The sequence below is a fragment of the Heteronotia binoei genome, chromosome 16 (assembly GCF_032191835.1).
Source record: "Heteronotia binoei isolate CCM8104 ecotype False Entrance Well chromosome 16, APGP_CSIRO_Hbin_v1, whole genome shotgun sequence".
NCBI classification, from domain to species: Eukaryota; Metazoa; Chordata; class Lepidosauria; order Squamata; family Gekkonidae; genus Heteronotia; species Heteronotia binoei.
The window spans coordinates 57,989,427-57,998,924 of record NC_083238.1 but is presented as its reverse complement, the minus strand read 5'-3'; positions in this window follow the sequence as shown (position 1 = coordinate 57,998,924).

Sequence of the window (9,498 nt, the reverse complement as noted above, 5' to 3'; positions counted from 1 at the left end):
TTTGTGGCATTTCCCGTTTTCCATCTTGCCATCAGTGATGATATTTCAACGATGTCAAAGGTCAGGTGAATCAATGCAAGCGTTATCACTTTTTTTTTAGGTTAACCAAAAAGGTGTCGATCAAAAACCCTACATGCCAAGGGAATTCTAACAAGTGTTAAGGGCTGATAAAAACGAACCTGCAGATAAGGAAGTACAACAGAATTCTCCAGTTCATAGGTTTGATGGGGATCATATTGTTTCAGATTGGATCCTTCACAAACAAATGTCTTTGAGTCTCAGACTGATTTTGCACAAACCTTACTCTGCAGCAGGCTTCCTCTTTTCTCTGGAGAAAGCTAGCAATTTCGTACAAGCTGTTCCGCACCGCCATTTTTTGTTGCGGCAATCCCCAATTTGATTCCTTTGCCCTCCTCATCTATTCTCTCTCCTTCCTTCCTTCCTTCCTTCCTTCCTTCCTTCCTTCCTTCCTTCCTTCCTTCCTTCCTTCCTTCCTTCCTTCCTTCCTTCCTTCCTTCCTTCCTGTTTGGTATAGTGGTTAAGAATGCGGATGCTTATCTGGAACAACTGGGCTGGATTCCCCACTCCTCCAGTTGCAGTTGCTGGAATGGCCTTGGGTCAGCCATAGCTCTTCCAGAGCTGTCTTTGAAAGGGCAGCTTCTGTGAGAGCTCTCTCAGCCCACCTACCTCTCAGGGTGTCCGTTGTAGGGGAAGATGATAAAGGAGATTGTAAGCCGCTCTGAGACTCTGATTCAGAGAGAAGGCTGGGGTATAAATCTATATTCTACTTCTTCTCCTCCTTCCTCCCTTCCTTCCATTTTGTGGCTCTCAGACATCTGACATTTGTTCTGTGTGGCTCTTACATTAAGCAAGTTTGGCCACCCTGTATTATACAGAGAGGTTATAAACCAAAGAAGTATGGCATTTCTGTGGAGATAAGTCTAAAAAGAAGTGTGCTGTATAAGCAGGGGGAAGGGCTTTGTTGCAAAATGCAAGCCGCTAGAAAAAAATGTGCAAGAAAGATGATTAACATCAACGGGGCCTTGCATCAATCTTCTTCCGTGCGTTAGATGAGGGTAATGTACAGTCTTTAGCCCACGTTGTATCTTTCTCGAAGCTTAAAATGTCACTGCCGTGTTTAATGGAGCCACGTAAATTGCTGCTTGGAACAAAAACGACTGATGTATGTGTAATCTCCAAAGTCCCTTTGTGCACATTTTCAGAAAAAGAAGAACCACGCCAAGGCCCTGTATACTTTTTTCCCACTGCTATCAAAGCCAAATTATTACACAACGCTGTGCAATTCTGCAGCCTCGACAAGGGCCCCGCGAATTAGCCCTTTAGTTTTAAAACTTTTTTCCCCCCTTCCTTCCTTCCCCACAACAGACACCCTGTGAGGTAGATGAAGATATTGGATTTATATCCCGCCCTCCACTCCGAAGAGTCTCAGAGCAGCTCACAATCTCCTTTACCTTCCTTCCCCACAACAGACACCCTGTGAGGTTGGTGGAGCTGGAGAGGGCTCTCACAGCAGCTGCCCTTTTGAGGACAACCTCTGCCCGAGCTATGGCTGACCCCAGGCCATTCCAGCAGCTGCAAGTGGAGGAGTGGGGAATCAAACCCGGTTCTCCCAGATAAGAGTCAGTGCACTTAACCACTATGCCAAACTGGCTCTCCAATAAAACACGACACCCAACAGACCCTCAAAAACCCAACTTGCAGAGAATTATGAGAATAGCCTATAAACTTCAAAATGCAAAAATGTCATGAGCAAAGCAGAAGAGCCAGTGTATGAGAGTGGTTAGTGTTGGGAGACTTGAGTTCAAATTCCTGTTCTGTCCCATACAGCCTCAGCTCAGTCTCCCTTCCTCCCTCCACCCTCACTGACTGCCACGGGGAAACTAGTGAGTAGGGGAGGGGAAATGGCACCGTCAGGGCTTTTCTTGTAGCAGAAACTGCTTTGCATACTAGGCCACGCCCCCTGAGATAGCCAATCCTCCTGGAGCTTGTTGTTGTTCAGTCGCACAGTCGAGTCCGACTCTTTGCGACCCCATGGACAAAGTCATGCCAGGCCCTCCTGTCTTCCACCATCCTCCGAAGTCTGCTCAAATTCGTTACATCAGTAACGCTGTCCAGCCATCTCATCTTTTGCCGTCCCCTTCTTCTTTTGCCTTCTGTCTTTCCCAGCATCGGGATCTTCTCTAGGGAGTGCTCCCTTCTCATTGGGTGGCCAAAGGATTTGAGCTTCCTGGAGCTTACAGTGCTCTTAAAACAGGGCCTACTGTAAGCTCTTGGCTACATTAGGGGGTGTAGCCTCATATGCAAAGGAGTTGTTGCTACAAAAAAGGCCCTGGTACTGTAGAGTTTCACCATGATGTCATTTCCTGTTTGTGCTGGAAGTGATGTCATGGTGTTGGCACAACAGGGGAAAGGTGAAATACCTGTAAAGAAAAATGGTTCCTTGTAAAGTCCTGTCTTTGTAAAACTATTTCATTCAGGCTGTGGTCTGAAGATTCTTTTTTAGATACACCCTGAGATAACAGTTTGAAAGCCAGTTTGGTGTAGTGGTTAAGGGAGTGGCTTCTTGTCTGGGAGAGCCGGGTTTGATTCCCCACTCCTCCACATGCATCTGATGGAATGGCCTTGGTGGAATTCTAGCAGGAGCTCCTTTGCATATTAGGCCACACACCCCTGATGTAGCCAATCCTCCAAGAGCTTACAAAAAAGAGCCTTGTAAACTCTGAGAGGATTAACTGCATCAGGGGTGTGTGGCCTAAGATGTAAAGGAGTTTCAAGGACAACTCTGTGAGAGCTATGGCTGACCCAAGGCCATTCCAGCAGCTGCAAGTGGAGGAGTGGGGAATCAAACCTGGTTCTCCCAGGTAAGAGTCCACGCACTTAACCACTGCACCCAACCGGCTGTGTAGTGGGTGCAACTGAGAGAGCTCTGACAGAAACTGCCCTTTCAAGGACAACCTCTGCCAGAGCTCTGGCTGACCCAAGGCCATTCCAGCAGCTGCAAGTGGAGGAGTGGGGAATCGAAACCAGTTCTCCCAGATAAGAGTCCGCACACTTCACCACCATGCCAAACTAATAGAAATAAAGTGCACAGTTATATCAGCCCAAAACCGTCCCCCTCTTCCCCTCCCTGGCGCCAAAGTGGTTGGGGACCACTGCTCTAGCATATATCCTGCTAGGGACTTCCAGTGGCATTTGCTCAACTTCAGGGTTTCCATAACCTGGAGAAAAAAGCCTCCTTTCCCTTTCATAGTGGTTCACCAGGCGAGATTATTTACACCCATGCCAGGAAAAGCATCTGCCCATTTCCAGGCGTGAAGCGTCTATTACAGGGGCAGGATTTCTCTCTCTCTCTCTCTCCATGCAATTGGCAACCCCGCAGCCAGCGATGCCTCCTGATTTGTCTTGCATTTGGTGTCGTTTATCGTCCTGCCATGCTTTGAAACTTCCAGAAAAGATTAGCTGCTGCTTCTCAAATTGACTTTGAAATATACACTTCAAAGCCACTTGAGGGTTTTTTTTTTTAAAGCATGGGTTTTCACTCTTCAAAGAAGCCTTTGTCATTTCAGTATTTATGCCGGTTTAAGAGATCACCCAGGAGTGCACCAGGAGCATCGTTGATGCAATGGCTGAAGAATCAAACCTCCAGAATGTGGCTGGGGGAGGGGGCGGGGATTTTATTCATTGGCTCCATGGTTGCTTATTTAAGGCCAGACTAGATTTGGATAATTATTAATTGAGGTATTTGGAAGAAGAAGAAGACCACCACAGATTTATACCTCCCTCTTCTCTCTGAATCAGAGACTCAGAACAGTTTACAATCTCCTATATCTTCCCACCCCCCACAACAGACACCTTGTGAGGTGGGTGGGGCTGAGAAGGCTCTCCCAGCAGCTGCCCTTTCAAGGACAGAGCGGCCTACAATCTCCTTTCCCTCCCCCCCCACCCCACAACAGACACCCTTGAGGTGGGTGGGGCTGAGAGAGCTCTTCCAGAAGCTGCCCTTTCAAGGACAGAGTCTCAGAGTGGCCTACAATCTCCTTTCCCTTCCTCTCCCATAACAGACACCTTGTAAGGTGGGTGGGGCTGAGAAGGCTCTCCCAGCAGCTGCCCTTTCAAGGACAGCTCTGTGAGAGCTATGGCTGACCCAAGACCACTCAAGCAGCTGCAAGTGGAGGAGTGGGGAATCAAAGCCGGTTCTCCCAGATAAGAGTCTGTGCACTTAACCACTATGCCAAACTGGCTCTTTCAAGGACAACTCCTGCGAGAGCTATGGCTGACCTAAGGCCATTCCAGCAGGTGCAAGTGGAGGAGTGGGAAATCAAGCCCAGTTCTCCCAGACAAGAGTCTGTGCACTTAAACACTACACCAAACTGGCTCTTTCAAGGACAACTTCTGTGACAGCTATGGCTGACCTAAGGCCATTCCAGCAGGCGTGGGGAATAAAAACCAGTTCTCCCAGATAAGAGTCCACGCACTTAACCACTATGCCAAACTGGCTCACTAAGGTCAGACTAGATTTGGATAATTGTTAATTGAGGTATTTACACCTCCGCCCTGAGCCACCTGGTGGGAAGGGCAGGATATAAATCACAAATAAATAAATAAATAAAAATAAAAAAAACCCCTCACTTTCTCTTCTAGTAGGAACCCAAAACAGCTGAATTGGTTCTCCTCTGCTGTATTTGAGCCTCACAACCATCTTGTGAGGTAAATTAGGCGGAGTGTGTGTGTGATTGGCCCAGGGTAACCCAGCAAGCTACCATGGTAATAAGAACATTAGAGAAGCCATATTGGATCAGGCCAATGGCCCATCCAGTCCAACATTCTGTGTCACACAGTGGCCCCCCCAAAAGGAGGTTCACAAGTGAGGCTAGAAGCCCTTCCACTTTGCCTCCCCCCAGCACCAAGAATACAAAGCATCACTGCCCCAGACAGTTCCAACAATACGCTGTGGCTAATAGCCGCTGATGGACCTCTGCTCCATATTTTTATCCAATCTCCTCTTAAAGCTGGCTATACTTGTAGCCGCCACCACCTCCTGTGGCAGTGAATTCCACACATTAATCACCCTTTGGGTGAAGAAGTACTTCCTTCTATCCGTTTTAACCTGACTGCTCAGCAATGTCATTGAACGCCCACGAGTTCTCGTATTGTGAGAAAGGGAGAAAAGGACTTCTTTCTATTCTTTCTCCATCCCATGCGTAATCTTGTAATTCCTTTCCTAATAATTCATACCTGGGTCTCCCTGATTGTAGTCTAGCCCCCTAACAAATCCATCCCATTGGTGTGGAATTGGACTAGAGAGAACAATGTATAGCAGGAGTGGACAAACTGTGGCTTAGGAACCACATGTGGTGCTTGCACACATAGAGTGTAGCTCTCGAAGTCCCCACTGCCCCATTGGCCGGCTTGGAGAAGGCATTTCTCTCTTTAGATGACTTTTCCAAGCCAAGCCAGCTGGTGGCTTGGAGAATGCATTTAAAGTTAAAGTTGCTTTCTTTCCGCCTCTCTCTTCCTCTTCCCCATCTATTTAGCTTGAAAAACCTCAGCTTGAGACCCTGGAGAGCTGCTGCCAGTCTGAGTAGACAATACTGATTTTGATGGACTGAGGGTCTGCTTCAGTAGAAGGCAGCTTCATATGATCATATTTTCCTTCCTTCCTTCCTTCCTTCCTTCCTTCCTTCCTTCCTTCCTTCCTTCCTTCCTTCCTTCCTTCCTTCCTTCCTTCCTTCCTTCCTTCCTTCCTTCCTTCCTTCCTTCCTTCCTTCCTTCCTTCCTCTGCTCTCAAACATCTGATGCTTATTCTGTTTGGCTCTTACATTAAGTAAGTTTGGCCATATAGAAACGCACTTCAAGGCAAAGATGCTCGTACAAATGCCATTCCAATAGGCCAGGGGTGGCCAACGGTAGCTCTCCAGATGTTTTTTGCCTACAACTCCCATCAGCCCCAGCCATTGGCCATGCTGGCTGGGGCTGATGGGAATTGTAGGCAAAAAAACATCTGGAGAGCTACCGTTGGCCACCCCTGCAATAGGCGGTTATTGTTACCTGGAAGAGACCCAGTCCTATTTGTTGGCTCTAGCCATTTCCCCTCCCCTCTGCTGCCAGTGTGCTACACCTCCCTTTTGCCACTCACTGTTTGGCCTCTGCCCAGTGCCAATGTGAAAACACCACCCTGAAGTGATATCATTTGAGAGCCAGTTTGGTGCAGTGGTGAAGTGTGCGGACTCTTATCTGGGAGAACCAGGTTTGATTCCCCACTCCTCCACTTGCAGCTGCTGGAATGGCCTTGGGTCAGCCATAGCTCTCACCAGAGTTGTCCTTGAAAGGGCAGCTGCTGTCAGAGCTCTCTTAGCTCCACCCACCTCACAGGGCGTCTGTTGTGAGGGAAGGAGATAAAGGAGATTGTAAGCTGCTCTGAGTGAGTCTCTGATTCAGAGAGCAGGCCGGGGTATAAATCTGCAGTCTTCTTCTTCTTCATATCACATTAGGCACATGGCATGGGGAATGGTCTCATTTTTGTTCAAACGCTATGGTTCCATTGGGCTTAAACCATAGAGTTTGCTCCCTCCCAAAACCCAGAGCATCTACTGTGCAACATCCTTGATGTAATAACATCACTTCTGGGTGACGTCATTGTGTCAGATATGTCAGCTGGTCTGTGGCAGGAAAAAGCCCCCGTAGCTGGGAGATCTGGGAGCTGGCAATGCTTTTTCCAAGTTTGGAGAATTCTACCCCCCCCCCCCCCCTCGTTGCTTTGGAGTGGGTTGTTGCTTTGAAATTTGAGAAACCTTTTGTTTGAGTGGGGACTTTGTGCCTGAAAATGTATCCATTCATGAACCACCACTAATGGCCACAAACCACTTGAAAGTTTGTGGAAAGTCTGTGCCATTAGCCTGCCACAAACTTCAGTTCGCAAACAATGAACTGGCCAAAATTTGTTATGAATTTTAGTGCATGAGCTGGTTTGTGCCCATCCCTAGAAATATTCATGAGCGGGTTTGTGCCCATCCCTAGAAATATTCATGAGCTGGTTTGTGCCCATCCCTAGAAATATTTGAATGCACAAGTGAGAGGGCAGTCCTAACCAGAGTTATACGCTTCTGTATGGACCGGGGTCAATGGGCTAAGAGGGGTTTAACTCTGTTTAAGATCACACTGTGAATCTGTGTGTGTCTGTGTGTGTGTGGAGAGAGAGAGAGAGAGAGAGAGAGAATGTCTGGGCCTGAACTCTGCCAGCCCAGTAATTGCTCTGTTTCAAAACGTGCCTCTGCTATTCTCACTAGTATATCTGACCATGAAGGCTAAGTTAGAAAGTTAGCAGAACGATGGCTTGTTTATTAGTGCATCAACATGCGCCTGGGAGGCCAACAAATAAGGAACCATTGACAGAATTGGAAGGACCAAGGGGGCAACCGAACGGACAAGAGAGACGTCAGGGAAAGCATGTTTCGGTTGAAGCAGAAGGAATTAAGACATTTGTGACAGAATTACTTTGTGAGAAAAGAAAGGAAACAACGGTAAAGAGAAAGCTTTCTTCCTCCCCCCCCCCTTTAAAGAGAGTTGCACTTCAAAACGGAGATCTTCCACATGGAAAGTCATGTTGAGAAGAACAGGTGATCTACTTCTGAGCCACATCTTTGGTCTGCGAACAAAACCAAGAAGATGGGCTGCCATATTTTGAGTTGCTTTAGACAGCCCGGCTCAGATACGTGTGGTGGCTCTTCGTATGCGGTTGCTGTGAACGACCCATTTTTGCATCTAGTTCATGTCTGTTGTTCCTGGTTTGTTTTAGCTCAATTTCACAGTATCTTTACACCATGCGTACATCGTTTTCACATCATTTATACGCAATCGATGCCAAATGAGGCATCGGTTTTAATAGTAAGGAGCCTACCAAAGGTAATTACGATGGGAAAAATTAAAATTCTGCGTGGAAAAGAACCTATGTCAGAAGCTGGGGTTAAGACAAGATTCTAATATTGAAGGACTAAAAGTAGAAGAGTTTTTCAACTGAAGAGTTATGCTGATGATGTGGTCCTTACCAGGGGTAGAATTCCAGCAGGAGCTATAATAATAATAATAATAATAATAATAATAATAATAATAATAATAATAATAATAATAATAATAATAATAATAATAATAATAATAATAATAATTTTTATTTCTATCCCGCCCTCCCCGCCTAGGCGGCTCAGGGCGGCTAACAACATTTAAAACAATTAACATAGATAGATAAAACATTAAATTTAACAATTAAAATTTTAAACATAAAAACCAGTCAATTAAATTAAATACATAATTCAAATTGCATTAAATGTATCTGGCAGCAATAAAATTATTTTGGCGCTGGTTCTGCCAGTTTAAATGGTTCCATAATCGTATTATGGATGGCGGCTCTTTATTCCAAGCAACTCAGCAGTTGATATCAGTGTAGGCTTGTCTGAAAAGGGTCGGTCTTGCAGGCCCTGCGGAACTGGTCAAGGTTCCGCAGGGCCCGCACCTCCTCCGGAAGCTGGTTCCACAATGCGGGAGCCGCGGCTGAAAAGGCATGTGTTCTGGTGTTTTGGAGTTTGACCTCTCTTGGCCCTGGGATGGTCATTTTGTTTTTACCCACTGACCTCAGTGCCCTCTGGGGTTCATATGGGGAGAGACGGTCCCTTAGGTAGGCTGGTCCTCGGCCATATAGGGCTTTAAAGGTAATAACCAACACTTTGTACTGGACTCGGTAGGTAATTGGCAGCCAGTGCAGTTCGCGCAGCCCCGGCCGTATGTGCTCCCATTTCGAGAGCCCCAATAGTAGCCTGGCCGACGCGTTCTGCACCAGCTGCAGCTTCCGGGTCCGGCACAGAGGTAGCCCCAAGTAGAGGGCATTACAGTAGTCCAATCTTGAGGTGACCATTGCATGGATCACTGTTGCGAGGTCGTGACATTCCAGAAAGGGGGCCAACTGCCTCGCCCGCTTCAGGTGGAAGAATGCTGACTTGGCAGTGGCTGCTATCTGGGCCTCCATTGATAATGAAGGCTCCAGTAAAACGCCCAAACTCTTTACCTGGCGCGCTTTACCTGGAGCTCCATTGCATATTAAGCCACACCCCCTGATGTAGCCAATCCACCAAGAACTTACAAAAAAGAGCCTTGTAAACTCTAGGAGGATTGGCTACATCATGGGGGTGTGGCCTAATATGCAAAGGAGCTCCTGCTAGAATTCTACCCCTGGTCCTTACAATCCCAAATCGCCAATTATCTCTGCAACATATAATGGAGCAAATTGACAAGTTTGGGGTCTTTTCGGTTTACAAAATCAACAGGAAGAAAAACTGAGATCATTTGGAAATTTTCATCGAAACGAGAAGGGATGAAGAAAATCTCAGGATGTGATTCAACAAGCCATCTAGTCCAAATACTTGCGGGACAAAGTGATACATTATTTCAGGGCTTTTTTGTGGCAGGAACTCCTTTGCATATTAGGTC